The 15,022-nt window shown below is 53.5% G+C and overlaps 1 protein-coding gene across 5 annotated transcripts in view; it reads left to right on the forward strand.

Annotated features, from left to right (window-relative positions):
- LOC140396089 (ras-related protein Rab-19-like) overlaps nucleotides 1-15,022 on the forward strand; it is a 180,869-nt gene that overhangs the window by 35,424 nt on the left and 130,423 nt on the right. The gene's annotated exons all lie outside the window — the stretch shown is intronic.

Raw genomic sequence — 15,022 nt, forward strand, 5'->3', positions numbered from 1 at the left:
TCACTGTCTCTCACTCCCTCACTCCATCACACTGTCACTCCCTCGCTCCCTCACACTGTCCAGCACTCCCTCACTCCCTCACACTGTCACTCACTCCCTCACTCCATCACACTGTCTCACTCCCTCACTCCATCCTCAGTGTCTCTCACTCCCTCACTCCTTCCTCACTGTCTCTCACTCACTCACTCCTTCCTCACTGTCTCTCACTCCATCACACTATCTCTCACTCCTTCACTCCATCCTCACTTTCTTTCATTCACTCACTCCGTCCTCACTGTCTCTCACTCCCTCACTCCATCACACTGTCACTCACTTCCTCGCTTCATCTCACTCACTCACTCCCTCACTCCATCACTGTCTCTCACTCCCTCACTCCATCACACTGTCACTCACTCCTTCACTCCATCACACTGTCTCACTCCCTCACTCCATCACACTGTCTCTCACTCCCTCACTCCATCACACTGTCTCTCACTCCCTCACTCCATCACACTGTCACTCACTCCCTCACTCCATCACACTGTCACTCACTCCCTCACTCCATCACACTGTCACTCACTCCCTCACTCCATCTCACTGTCTCTCACTCCCTCACTCCCTCACACTGTCACTCACTCCCTCACTCCATCACACTGTCTCTCACTCCCTCACTCCATCACACTGTCTCTCACTCCCTCACTCCATCACACTGTCACTCCCTCACTCCATCTCACTGTCTCTCACTCCCTCACTCCCTCTCACTGTCTCTCACTCCCTCACTTCATCACACTGTCTCTCACTCCCTCACTCCATCGCACTGTCTCTCACTCCCTCTCACTGTCACTGTCTCTCACTCCCTCACTCCCTCACACTGTCACTCACTCCCTCACTCCATCACACTGTCTCTCACTCCCTCACTCCATCACACTGTCTCTCACTCCCTCACTCCATCACACTGTCTCTCACTCCCTCACTCCATCACACTGTCACTCCCTCACTCCATCTCACTGTCTCTCACTCCCTCACTCCCTCTCACTGTCTCTCACTCCCTCACTTCATCACACTGTCTCTCACTCCCTCACTCCATCACACTGTCTCTCACTCCCTCACTCCATCACACTGTCACTCCCTCACTCCCTCACACTTTCACTCACTCCCTCACTCCATCACACTGTCACTCCCTCACACTGTCACTCACCCCTTCACTCCATCACACTGTCTCTCACTCCCTCACTCCCTCACACTGTCACTCCCTCCCTCACTCCATCACACTGTCTCACTCCCTCACTCCATCACACTGTCTCACTCCCTCACTCCATCCTCAGTGTCTCTCACTCCCTCACTGTCTCTCACTCCCTCACTCCGTCCTCACTCTCTTACTCCTTCCTCACTGTCACTCACTCCATCACTATCTCTCACTCCTTCACTCCATCCTCACTTTCTTTCATTCACTCACTCTGTCCTCACTGTCTCTCACTCCCTCACTCCATCACACTGTCACTCACTTCCTCGCTTCATCTCACTCACTCACTCCCCCACTCCATCACTGTCTCTCACTCCCTCACTCCATCACACTGTCACTCACTCCTTCACTCCATCACACTGTCTCTCACTCCATCACACTGTCACTCACTCCCTCACTCCATCACACTGTCACTCCCTCACTCCATCACACTGTCTCTCACTCCCTCACTCCATCACACTGTCTCTCACTCACTGTCACTCACTCCCTCACTCCGTCACACTGTCTCTCACCCCCCTCCCTCCATCACACTGTCTCTCACTCCCTCCATCACACTGTCTCTCACTCCCTCCATCATACTGTCTCTCACTCCGTCACAGTGTCTCTCCCTCCCTCACTCAGTCACGATGTCTCACTCCCTCACTCCATCACACTGTCTCTCACTCTGTCTCATTCCCTCGCTCCATCCTCACTGCCTCTCACTCCCTCACTCCGTCCTCATTGTCTCTCACTCCCTCACTCCATCACACTGACACTCACTCCGTCACTCCATCACACTGTCTCTCACCCCCCTCCCTCCATCACACTGTCTCTCACTCCCTCCATCATACTGTCTCTCACTCCGTCACAGTGTCTCTCCCTCCCTCACTCAGTCACGATGTCTCACTCCCTCCATCGCGCTGTCTCTCACTCCATCACACTGTCACACACTCCCTCCTCACAATCAGTCACTCCCCCACTCCATCTCACTGTCTCTCACTCCCTCACTCCTTCTCACTGTCTCTCACTCCCTCACTCCAACACACTGTCTCTCACTTCCTCACTCCATCACTCTGTCTCTCACTCCCTCACTCCATCTCACTGTCACTCACTCCCTCACTCCATCACACTGTCACTCCCTCACTCCATCACACTGTCTCTCACTCCCTCACTCCATCACACTGTCTCGCTCCCTCCATCTTCACTGCCTCTCACTCCCTCACTCCATCACACTGTCTCGCTCCCTCCATCTTCACTGTCACTCACTCCCTCACTCCATCACACTGTCTCTCACTCCCGCACTCCATCACACTGTCTCTCACTCACTGTCACTCCCTCACTCCATCTCACTGTCACTCCCTCACTCCATCACACTGTCTCTCACTCCCTCACACTATTACTCATTCCCTCACTCCATCACTCCATCACACTGTCACTCACTCCCTCACTCCATCACACTGTCTCACTCCCTCACTCCATCCTCAGTGTCTCTCACTCCCTCACTCCTTCCTCACTGTCTCTCACTCCCTCACTCCTTCCTCACTGTCTCTCACTCCCTCACTCCGTCCTCACTCTCTCACTCCTTCCTCACTGTCTCTCACTCCATCACACTATCTCTCACTCCTTCACTCCATCCTCACTTTCTTTCATTCACTCACTCCGTCCTCACTGTCTCTCACTCCCTCACTCCATCACACTGTCACTCACTTCCTCGCTTCATCTCACTCACTCACTCCCTCACTCCATCACACTGTCACTCACTCCTTCACTCCATCACACTGTCTCTCACTCCCTCCATCATACTGTCTCTCACTCCATCACACTGTCACACACTCCCTCCTCACAATCAGTCACTCCCCCACTCCTCCTCACTGTCTCTCACTCCCTCACTCCTTCTCACTGTCTCTCACTCCCTCACTCCAACACACTGTCTCTCACTTCCTCACTCCATCACTCTGTCTCTCACTCCCTCACTCCATCTCACTGTCACTCACTCCCTCACTCCATCACACTGTCACTCCCTCACTCCATCACACTGTCTCTCACTCCCTCACTCCATCACACTGTCTCGCTCCCTCCATCTTCACTGCCTCTCACTCCCTCACTCCATCACACTGTCTCGCTCCCTCCATCTTCACTGTCACTCACTCCCTCACTCCATCACACTGTCTCTCACTCCCGCACTCCATCACACTGTCTCTCACTCACTGTCACTCCCTCACTCCATCTCACTGTCACTCCCTCACTCCATCACACTGTCTCTCACTCCCTCACTCCATCACACTGTCTCGCTCCCTCCATCTTCACTGTCTCTCACTCCCTCACTCCATCACACTGTCTCTCACTCCCGCACTCCATCACACTGTCTCTCACTCCCTCACTCCTTCTCACTGTCACTCACTCCCTCACTCCATCACACTGTCTCTCACTCCCTCACTCCATCGCACTGTCTCTCACTCCCTCACTCCATCACACTGTCTCTCACTCCCTCACTCCCTCTCACTGTCACTCACTCCCTCACTCCATCACACTGTCTCTCACTCCCTCACTCCATCACACTGTCTCTCACTCCCTCACTCCATCACAGTGTCTCACTCCCTCACTCCATCTTCACTGTCACTCAATCCCTCACTCCATCACACTGTCTGTCACTCCCTCACTCCATCACACTGTCACTCACTCCCTCACTCCATCTCACTGTCTCTCACTCCCTCACTCCATCACACTGTCACTCACTCCCTCACTCCCTCTCACTGTCTCTCACTCCCTCACTCCATCTCACTGTCTCTCACTCCCTCACTCCATCTCACTGTCTCTCACTCCCTCACTCCGTCCTCACTGTCACTCACTCCCTCACTCCATCACACTGTCTCTCACTCCCTCACTCCCTCTCAATGTCACTCACTCCCTCACTCCATCGCACTGTCTCTCACCCCCTCACTCCATCTCCCTGTCTCTCACTCCCTCTCAATGTCACTCACTCCCTCACTCCATCGCACTGTCTCTCACTCCCTCACTCCATCTCCCTGTCTCTCACTCCCTCACTCCATCACACTGTCACTCCCTCACTCCATCACACTGTCACTCACTCCCTCACTCCATCACACTGTCTCTCACTCCCTCACTCCATCACACTGTCACTCCCTCGCTCCCTCACACTGTCACTCACTCCCTCACTCCATCACACTGTCTCTCACTCCCTCACTCCATCACACTGTCTCTCACTCCCTCACTCCATCACACTGTCACTCCCTCGCTCCCTCTCACTGTCTCTCACTCCCTCTCACTGTCACTGACTCTCTCACTCCCTCTCACTGTCTCTCACTCCCTCACTCCATCACACTGTCACTCCCTCACTCCCTCTCACTGTCTCTCACTCCCTCACTCCATCACACTGTCACTCCCTCACTCCCTCACACTGTCACTCACTCCCTCACTCCATCACACTGTCTCTCACTCCCTCACTCCATCACACTGTCACTCACTCCCTCAATCCATCACACTGTCACTCCCTCACACTGTCTCTCACTCCCTCACACTGTCACTCACTCCCTCACTCCATCACACTGTCTCTCACTCCCTCACACTATTACTCATTCCCTCACTCCATCACTCCATCACACTGTCACTCACTCCCTCACTCCATCACACTGTCACTCACTCCCTCAATCCATCACACTGTCACTCACTCCCTCACTCCATCACACTGTCTCTCACTCCCTCACACTATTACTCATTCCCTCACTCCATCACACTGTCTCACTCCCTCACTCCATCCTCAGTGTCTCTCACTCCCTCACTCCTTCCTCACTGTCTCTCACTCCCTCACTCCTTCCTCACTGTCTCTCACTCCCTCACTCCGTCCTCACTCTCTCACTCCTTCCTCACTGTCTCTCACTCCATCACACTATCTCTCACTCCTTCACTCCATCCTCACTTTCTTTCATTCACTCACTCCGTCCTCACTGTCTCTCACTCCCTCACTCCATCACACTGTCACTCACTTCCTCGCTTCATCTCACTCACTCACTCCCTCACTCCATCACACTGTCACTCACTCCTTCACTCCATCACACTGTCTCACTCCCTCACTCCATCTTCACTGTCACTCACTCCCTCACTCCATCACACTGTCACTCCCTCACTCCATCTTCACTGTCTCTCACTCCCTCACTCCATCACACTGTCTCTCACTCCCTCACTCCATCTCCCTGTCTCTCACTCCCTCTCACTGTCACTGACTCTCTCACTCCCTCTCCCTGTCTCTCACTCCCTCACTCCATCACACTGTCACTCCCTCACTCCCTCACACTGTCACTCACTCCCTCACTCCATCACACTGTCTCACTCCCTCACTCCATCCTCAGTGTCTCTCACTCCCTCACTCCTTCCTCACTGTCTCTCACTCACTCACTCCGTCCTCACTCTCACTCCTTCCTCACTGTCTCTCACTCCATCACACTATCTCTCACTCCTTCACTCCATCCTCACTTTCTTTCATTCACTCACTCCGTCCTCACTGTCTCTCACTCCCTCACTCCATCACACTGTCACTCACTTCCTCGCTTCATCTCACTCACTCACTCCCTCACTCCATCACTGTCTCTCACTCCCTCACTCCCTCTCACTGTCTCTCACTCCCTCACTCCATCACACTGTCTATCACTCCCTCACTCCATCACACTGTCTCTCACTCCCTCACTCCATCACACTGTCTATCACTCCCTCACTCCATCTCACTGTCTCTCACTCCCTCACTCCATCACACTGTCACTCCCTCGCTCCCTCACACTGTCCAGCACTCCCTCACTCCCTCACACTGTCACTCACTCCCTCACTCCATCACACTGTCTCACTCCCTCACTCCATCCTCAGTGTCTCTCACTCCCTCACTCCTTCCTCACTGTCTCTCACTCACTCACTCCTTCCTCACTGTCTCTCACTCCATCACACTATCTCTCACTCCTTCACTCCATCCTCACTTTCTTTCATTCACTCACTCCGTCCTCACTGTCTCTCACTCCCTCACTCCATCACACTGTCACTCACTTCCTCGCTTCATCTCACTCACTCACTCCCTCACTCCATCACTGTCTCTCACTCCCTCACTCCATCACACTGTCACTCACTCCTTCACTCCATCACACTGTCTCACTCCCTCACTCCATCGCACTGTCTCTCACTCCCTCTCACTGTCACTGTCTCTCACTCCCTCACTCCCTCACACTGTCACTCACTCCCTCACTCCATCACACTGTCTCTCACTCCCTCACTCCATCACACTGTCTCTCACTCCCTCACTCCATCACACTGTCTCTCACTCCCTCACTCCATCACACTGTCACTCCCTCACTCCATCTCACTGTCTCTCACTCCCTCACTCCCTCTCACTGTCTCTCACTCCCTCACTTCATCACACTGTCTCTCACTCCCTCACTCCATCACACTGTCTCTCACTCCCTCACTCCATCACACTGTCACTCCCTCACTCCCTCACACTTTCACTCACTCCCTCACTCCATCACACTGTTACTCCCTCACACTGTCACTCACCCCTTCACTCCATCACACTGTCTCTCACTCCCTCACTCCCTCACACTGTCACTCCCTCCCTCACTCCATCACACTGTCTCACTCCCTCACTCCATCACACTGTCTCACTCCCTCACTCCATCCTCAGTGTCTCTCACTCCTTCACTGTCTCTCACTCCCTCACTCCGTCCTCACTCTCTTACTCCTTCCTCACTGTCACTCACTCCATCACTATCTCTCACTCCTTCACTCCATCCTCACTTTCTTTCATTCACTCACTCCGTCCTCACTGTCTCTCACTCCCTCACTCCATCACACTGTCACTCACTTCCTCGCTTCATCTCACTCACTCACTCCCCCACTCCATCACTGTCTCTCACTCCCTCACTCCATCACACTGTCACTCACTCCTTCACTCCATCACACTGTCTCTCACTCCATCACACTGTCACTCACTCCCTCACTCCATCACACTGTCACTCCCTCACTCCATCACACTGTCTCTCACTCCCTCACTCCATCACACTGTCTCTCACTCACTGTCACTCACTCCCTCACTCCATCACACTGTCTCTCACTCCCTCACTCCATCACACTGTCACTCACTCCCTCACTCCATCACACTGTCTCTCACTCCCTCACTCCATCTTAACTGTCTCTCACTCCCTCACTCCATCACACTGTCTCTCACTCCCTCACTCCATCACAGTGTCTCACACTCCCTCACTCCATCACACTGTCTCTCACTCCCTCCATCACACTGTCTCACTCCCTCACTCCATCCTCAGTGTCTCTCACTCCCTCACTCCTTCCTCACTGTCTCTCACTCCCTCACTCCGTCCTCACTCTCTCACTCCTTCGTCACTGTCTCTCACTCCATCACACTATCTCTCACTCCTTCACTCCATCCTCACTTTCTTTCATTCACTCACTCCGTCCTCATTGTCTCTCACTCCCTCACTCCATCACACTGTCACTCCCTCACTCCATCTTCACTGTCTCTCACTCCCTCACTCCATCACACTGTCTCTCACTCCCTCACTCCATCACACTGTCACTCACTCCCTCACTCCATCACACTGTCACTCCCTCACTCCATCTTCACTGTCTCTCACTCCCTCAATCCATCACACTGTCTCTCACTCCCCACTCCATCTTCACTGTCTCTCACTCCCTCACTCCATCACAGTGTCTCTCACTCCCTCACTCCATCACACTGTCACTCACTCCCTCACTCCATCACACTGTCACTCCCTCACTCCATCTCACTGTCTCTCACTCCCTCACTCCATCTTCACTGTCTCTCACTCCCTCAATCCATCACACTGCCTCTCACTCCCTCACTCCATCTTCACTGTCTCTCACTCCCTCACTCCATCACAGTGTGTCTCACTCCCTCACTCCATCACACTGTCTCTCACTCCCTCCATCACACTGTCTCTCACTCCCTCACTCCATCACAATGTCTCTCACTCCTTCACTCCATCCTCACTGCCTCTCACTCCCTCACTCCGTCCTCATTGTCTCTCACTCCCTCACGCCATCACACTGTCTCTCACCCCCCTCACTCCATCACACTGTCACTCCCTCACTCCCTCACACTGTCACTCACTCCCTCACTCCATCACACTGTCTCTCACTCCCTCACTCCATCTTCACTGTCACTCACTCCCTCACTCCATCACACTGTCACTCCCTCACTCCATCTTCACTGTCTCTCACTCCCTCACTCCATCACACTGTCTCTCACTCCCTCACTCCATCTCCCTGTCTCTCACTCCCTCTCACTGTCACTGACTCTCTCACTCCCTCTCCCTGTCTCTCACTCCCTCACTCCATCACACTGTCACTCCCTCACTCCCTCACACTGTCACTCACTCCCTCACTCCATCACACTGTCTCACTCCCTCACTCCATCCTCAGTGTCTCTCACTCCCTCACTCCTTCCTCACTGTCTCTCACTCACTCACTCCGTCCTCACTCTCTCACTCCTTCCTCACTGTCTCTCACTCCATCACACTATCTCTCACTCCTTCACTCCATCCTCACTTTCTTTCATTCACTCACTCCGTCCTCACTGTCTCTCACTCCCTCACTCCATCACACTGTCACTCACTTCCTCGCTTCATCTCACTCACTCACTCCCTCACTCCATCACTGTCTCTCACTCCCTCACTCCCTCACTCCCTCTCACTGTCTCTCACTCCCTCACTCCATCACACTGTCACTCCCTCACTCCCTCACACTGTCTCTCACTCCCTCACTCCATCACACTGTCTATCACTCCCTCACTCCATCACACTGTCTATCACTCCCTCACTCCATCTCACTGTCTCTCACTCCCTCACTCCATCACACTGTCACTCCCTCGCTCCCTCACACTGTCCAGCACTCCCTCACTCCCTCACACTGTCCATCACTCCCTCACTCCATCACACTGTCTCCCTCCCTCACTCCATCACACTGTCACTCCCTCGCTCCCTCACACTGTCACTCCCTCGCTCCCTCACACTGTCCAGCACTCCCTCACTCCCTCACACTGTCACTCACTCCCTCACTCCATCACACTGTCTCACTCCCTCACTCCATCCTCACTGTCTCTCACTCACTCACTCCTTCCTCACTGTCTCTCACTCCATCACACTATCTCTCACTCCTTCACTCCATCCTCACTTTCTTTCATTCACTCACTCCGTCCTCACTGTCTCTCACTCCCTCACTCCATCACACTGTCACTCACTTCCTCGCTTCATCTCACTCACTCACTCCCTCACTCCATCACTGTCTCTCACTCCCTCACTCCATCACACTGTCACTCACTCCTTCACTCCATCACACTGTCTCACTCCCTCACTCCATCACACTGTCTCTCACTCCCTCACTCCATCACACTGTCACTCACTCCCTCACTCCATCACACTGTCTCTCACTCCCTCACTCCATCACACTGTCTCTCACTCCCTCACTCCATCACACTGTCACTCCCTCACTCCATCTCACTGTCTCTCACTCCCTCACTTCATCACACTGTCTCTCACTCCCTCACTCCATCGCACTGTCTCTCACTCCCTCACTTCATCACACTGTCTCTCACTCCCTCACTCCAGCTCACTGTCTCTCACTCCCTCACTTCATCACACTGTCTCTCACTCCCTCACTTCATCACACTGTCTCTCACTCCCTCACTCCATCGCACTGTCTCTCACTCCCTCACTTCATCACACTGTCTCTCACTCCCTCACTCCATCGCACTGTCTCTCACTCCCTCTCACTGTCACTGTCTCTCACTACCTCACTCCCTCACACTGTCACTCACTCCCTCACTCCATCACACTGTCTCTCACTCCCTCACTCCATCACACTGTCTCTCTCTCCCTCACTCCATCACACTGTCTCTCACTCCCTCACTCCATCACACTGTCACTCCCTCACTCCATCTCACTGTCTCTCACTCCCTCACTCCCTCTCACTGTCTCTCACTCCCTCACTTCATCACACTGTCTCTCACTCCCTCACTCCATCACACTGTCTCTCACTCCCTCACTCCATCACACTGTCACTCCCTCACTCCCTCACACTTTCACTCACTCCCTCACTCCATCACACTGTCACTCCCTCACACTGTCACTCACCCCTTCACTCCATCACACTGTCTCTCACTCCCTCACTCCCTCACACTGTCACTCCCTCCCTCACTCCATCACACTGTCTCACTCCCTCACTCCATCACACTGTCTCACTCCCTCACTCCATCCTCAGTGTCTCTCACTCCCTCACTGTCTCTCACTCCCTCACTCCGTCCTCACTCTCTTACTCCTTCCTCACTGTCACTCACTCCATCACTATCTCTCACTCCTTCACTCCATCCTCACTTTCTTTCATTCACTCACTCCGTCCTCACTGTCTCTCACTCCCTCACTCCATCACACTGTCACTCACTTCCTCGCTTCATCTCACTCACTCACTCCCCCACTCCATCACTGTCTCTCACTCCCTCACTCCATCACACTGTCACTCACTCCTTCACTCCATCACACTGTCTCTCACTCCATCACACTGTCACTCACTCCCTCACTCCATCACACTGTCACTCCCTCACTCCATCACACTGTCTCTCACTCCCTCACTCCATCACACTGTCTCTCACTCACTGTCACTCACTCCCTCACTCCATCACACTGTCTCTCACTCCCTCACTCCATCACACTGTCACTCACTCCCTCACTCCATCACACTGTCACTCCCTCACTCCATCTTAACTGTCTCTCACTCCCTCACTCCATCACACTGTCTCTCACTCCCTCACTCCATCACAGTGTCTCACACTCCCTCACTCCATCACACTGTCTCTCACTCCCTCCATCACACTGTCTCACTCCCTCACTCCATCCTCAGTGTCTCTCACTCCCTCACTCCTTCCTCACTGTCTCTCACTCCCTCACTCCGTCCTCACTCTCTCACTCCTTCGTCACTGTCTCTCACTCCATCACACTATCTCTCACTCCTTCACTCCATCCTCACTTTCTTTCATTCACTCACTCCGTCCTCACTGTCTCTCACTCCCTCACTCCATCACACTGTCACTCCCTCACTCCATCTTCACTGTCTCTCACTCCCTCACTCCATCACACTGTCTCTCACTCCCTCACTCCATCACACTGTCACTCACTCCCTCACTCCATCACACTGTCACTCCCTCACTCCATCATCACTGTCTCTCACTCCCTCAATCCATCACACTGTCTCTCACTCCCTCACTCCATCACACTGTCACTCCCTCACTCCCTCACACTGTCACTCACTCCCTCACTCCATCACACTGTCTCACTCCCTCACTCCATCCTCAGTGTCTCTCACTCCCTCACTCCTTCCTCACTGTCTCTCACTCACTCACTCCGTCCTCACTCTCTCACTCCTTCCTCACTGTCTCTCACTCCATCACACTATCTCTCACTCCTTCACTCCATCCTCACTTTCTTTCATTCACTCACTCCGTCCTCACTGTCTCTCACTCCCTCACTCCATCACACTGTCACTCACTTCCTCGCTTCATCTCACTCACTCACTCCCTCACTCCATCACTGTCTCTCACTCCCTCACTCCCTCACTCCCTCTCACTGTCTCTCACTCCCTCACTCCATCACACTGTCACTCCCTCACACTGTCTCTCACTCCCTCACTCCATCACACTGTCTATCACTCCCTCACTCCATCACACTGTCTCTCACTCCCTCACTCCATCACACTGTCTATCACTCCCTCACTCCATCTCACTGTCTCTCACTTCCTCGCTTCATCTCACTCACTCACTCCCTCACTCCATCACTGTCTCTCACTCCCTCACTCCCTCACTCCCTCTCACTGTCTCTCACTCCCTCACTCCATCACACTGTCACTCCCTCACTCCCTCACACTGTCTCTCACTCCCTCACTCCATCACACTGTCTATCACTCCCTCACTCCATCACACTGTCTCTCACTCCCTCACTCCATCACACTGTCTATCACTCCCTCACTCCATCTCACTGTCTCTCACTCCCTCACTCCATCACACTGTCACTCCCTCGCTCCCTCACACTGTCCAGCACTCCCTCACTCCCTCACACTGTCACTCACTCCCTCACTCCATCACACTGTCTCACTCCCTCACTCCATCCTCAGTGTATCTCACTCCCTCACTCCTTCCTCACTGTCTCTCACTCACTCACTCCTTCCTCACTGTCTCTCACTCCATCACACTATCTCTCACTCCTTCACTCCATCCTCACTTTCTTTCATTCACTCACTCCGTCCTCACTGTCTCTCACTCCCTCACTCCATCACACTGTCACTCACTTCCTCGCTTCATCTCACTCACTCACTCCCTCACTCCATCACTGTCTCTCACTCCCTCACTCCATCACACTGTCACTCACTCCTTCACTCCATCACACTGTCTCACTCCCTCACTCCATCACACTGTCTCTCACTCCCTCACTCCATCACACTGTCACTCACTCCCTCACTCCCTCACACTGTCACTCACTCCCTCACTCCATCACACTGTCTCTCACTCCCTCACTCCATCACACTGTCTCTCACTCCCTCACTCCATCACACTGTCACTCCCTCACTCCATCTCACTGTCTCTCACTCCCTCACTTCATCACACTGTCTCTCACTCCCTCACTCCATCGCACTGTCTCTCACTCCCTCACTTCATCACACTGTCTCTCACTCCCTCACTCCATCGCACTGTCTCTCACTCCCTCTCACTGTCACTGTCTCTCACTCCCTCACTCCCTCACACTGTCACTCACTCCCTCACTCCATCACACTGTCTCTCACTCCCTCACTCCATCACACTGTCTCTCACTCCCTCACTCCATCACACTGTCTCTCACTCCCTCACTCCATCACACTGTCACTCCCTCACTCCATCTCACTGTCTCTCACTCCCTCACTCCCTCTCACTGTCTCTCACTCCCTCACTTCATCACACTGTCTCTCACTCCCTCACTCCATCACACTGTCTCTCACTCCCTCACTCCATCACACTGTCACTCCCTCACTCCCTCACACTTTCACTCACTCCCTCACTCCATCACACTGTCACTCCCTCACACTGTCACTCACCCCTTCACTCCATCACACTGTCTCTCACTCCCTCACTCCCTCACACTGTCACTCCCTCCCTCACTCCATCACACTGTCTCACTCCCTCACTCCATCCTCAGTGTCTCTCACTCCCTCACTGTCTCTCACTCCCTCACTCCGTCCTCACTCTCTTACTCCTTCCTCACTGTCACTCACTCCATCACTATCTCTCACTCCTTCACTCCATCCTCACTTTCTTTCATTCACTCACTCCGTCCTCACTGTCTCTCACTCCCTCACTCCATCACACTGTCACTCACTTCCTCGCTTCATCTCACTCACTCACTCCCCCACTCCATCACTGTCTCTCACTCCCTCACTCCATCACACTGTCACTCACTCCTTCACTCCATCACACTGTCTCTCACTCCATCACACTGTCACTCACTCCCTCACTCCATCACACTGTCACTCCCTCACTCCATCACACTGTCTCTCACTCCCTCACTCCATCACACTGTCTCTCACTCACTGTCACTCACTCCCTCACTCCATCACACTGTCTCTCACTCCCTCACTCCATCACACTGTCACTCACTCCCTCACTCCATCACACTGTCACTCCCTCACTCCATCTTAACTGTCTCTCACTCCCTCACTCCATCACACTGTCTCTCACTCCCTCACTCCATCACAGTGTCTCACACTCCCTCACTCCATCACACTGTCTCTCACTCCCTCCATCACACTGTCTCACTCCCTCACTCCATCCTCAGTGTCTCTCACTCCCTCACTCCTTCCTCACTGTCTCTCACTCCCTCACTCCGTCCTCACTCTCTCACTCCTTCGTCACTGTCTCTCACTCCATCACACTATCTCTCACTCCTTCACTCCATCCTCACTTTCTTTCATTCACTCACTCCGTCCTCACTGTCTCTCACTCCCTCACTCCATCACACTGTCTCTCACTCCCTCACTCCATCTTCACTGTCTCTCACTCCCTCACTCCATCACACTGTCTCTCACTCCCTCACTCCATCACACTGTCACTCACTCCCTCACTCCATCACACTGTCACTCCCTCACTCCATCTTCACTGTCTCTCACTCCCTCAATCCATCACACTGTCTCTCACTCCCTCACTCCATCTTCACTGTCTCTCACTCCCTCACTCCATCACAATGTCTCTCACTCCCTCACTCCATCACACTGTCACTCACTCCCTCACTCCATCACACTGTCACTCCCTCACTCCATCTTCACTGTCTCTCCCTCAATCCATCACACTGCCTCTCACTCCCTTACTCCATCTTCACTGTCTCTCACTCCCTCACTCCATCACAGTGTGTCTCACTCCCTCACTCCATCACACTGTCTCTCACTCCCTCACTCCATCACACTGTCTCTCACTCCCTCACTCCATCACACTGTCTCTCACTCCCTCCATCACACTGTCTCTCACTCCCTCACTCCATCGCACTGTCTCTCACTCCCTCACTCCGTCTCACTGTCTCTCACTCCCTCACTCCATCACAATGTCTCTCACTCCTTCACTCCATCCTCACTGCCTCTCACTCCCTCACTCCGTCCTCATTGTCTCTCACTCCCTCACTCCATCACACTGTCTCTCACCCCCCTCACTCCATCACACTGTCACTCCCTCACTCCCTCACACTGTCACTCACTCCCTCACTCCATCACACTGTCTCTCAC

The sequence above is a fragment of the Scyliorhinus torazame genome, chromosome 19 (genome assembly GCF_047496885.1).
Source record: "Scyliorhinus torazame isolate Kashiwa2021f chromosome 19, sScyTor2.1, whole genome shotgun sequence".
NCBI classification, from domain to species: domain Eukaryota; kingdom Metazoa; phylum Chordata; class Chondrichthyes; order Carcharhiniformes; family Scyliorhinidae; genus Scyliorhinus; species Scyliorhinus torazame.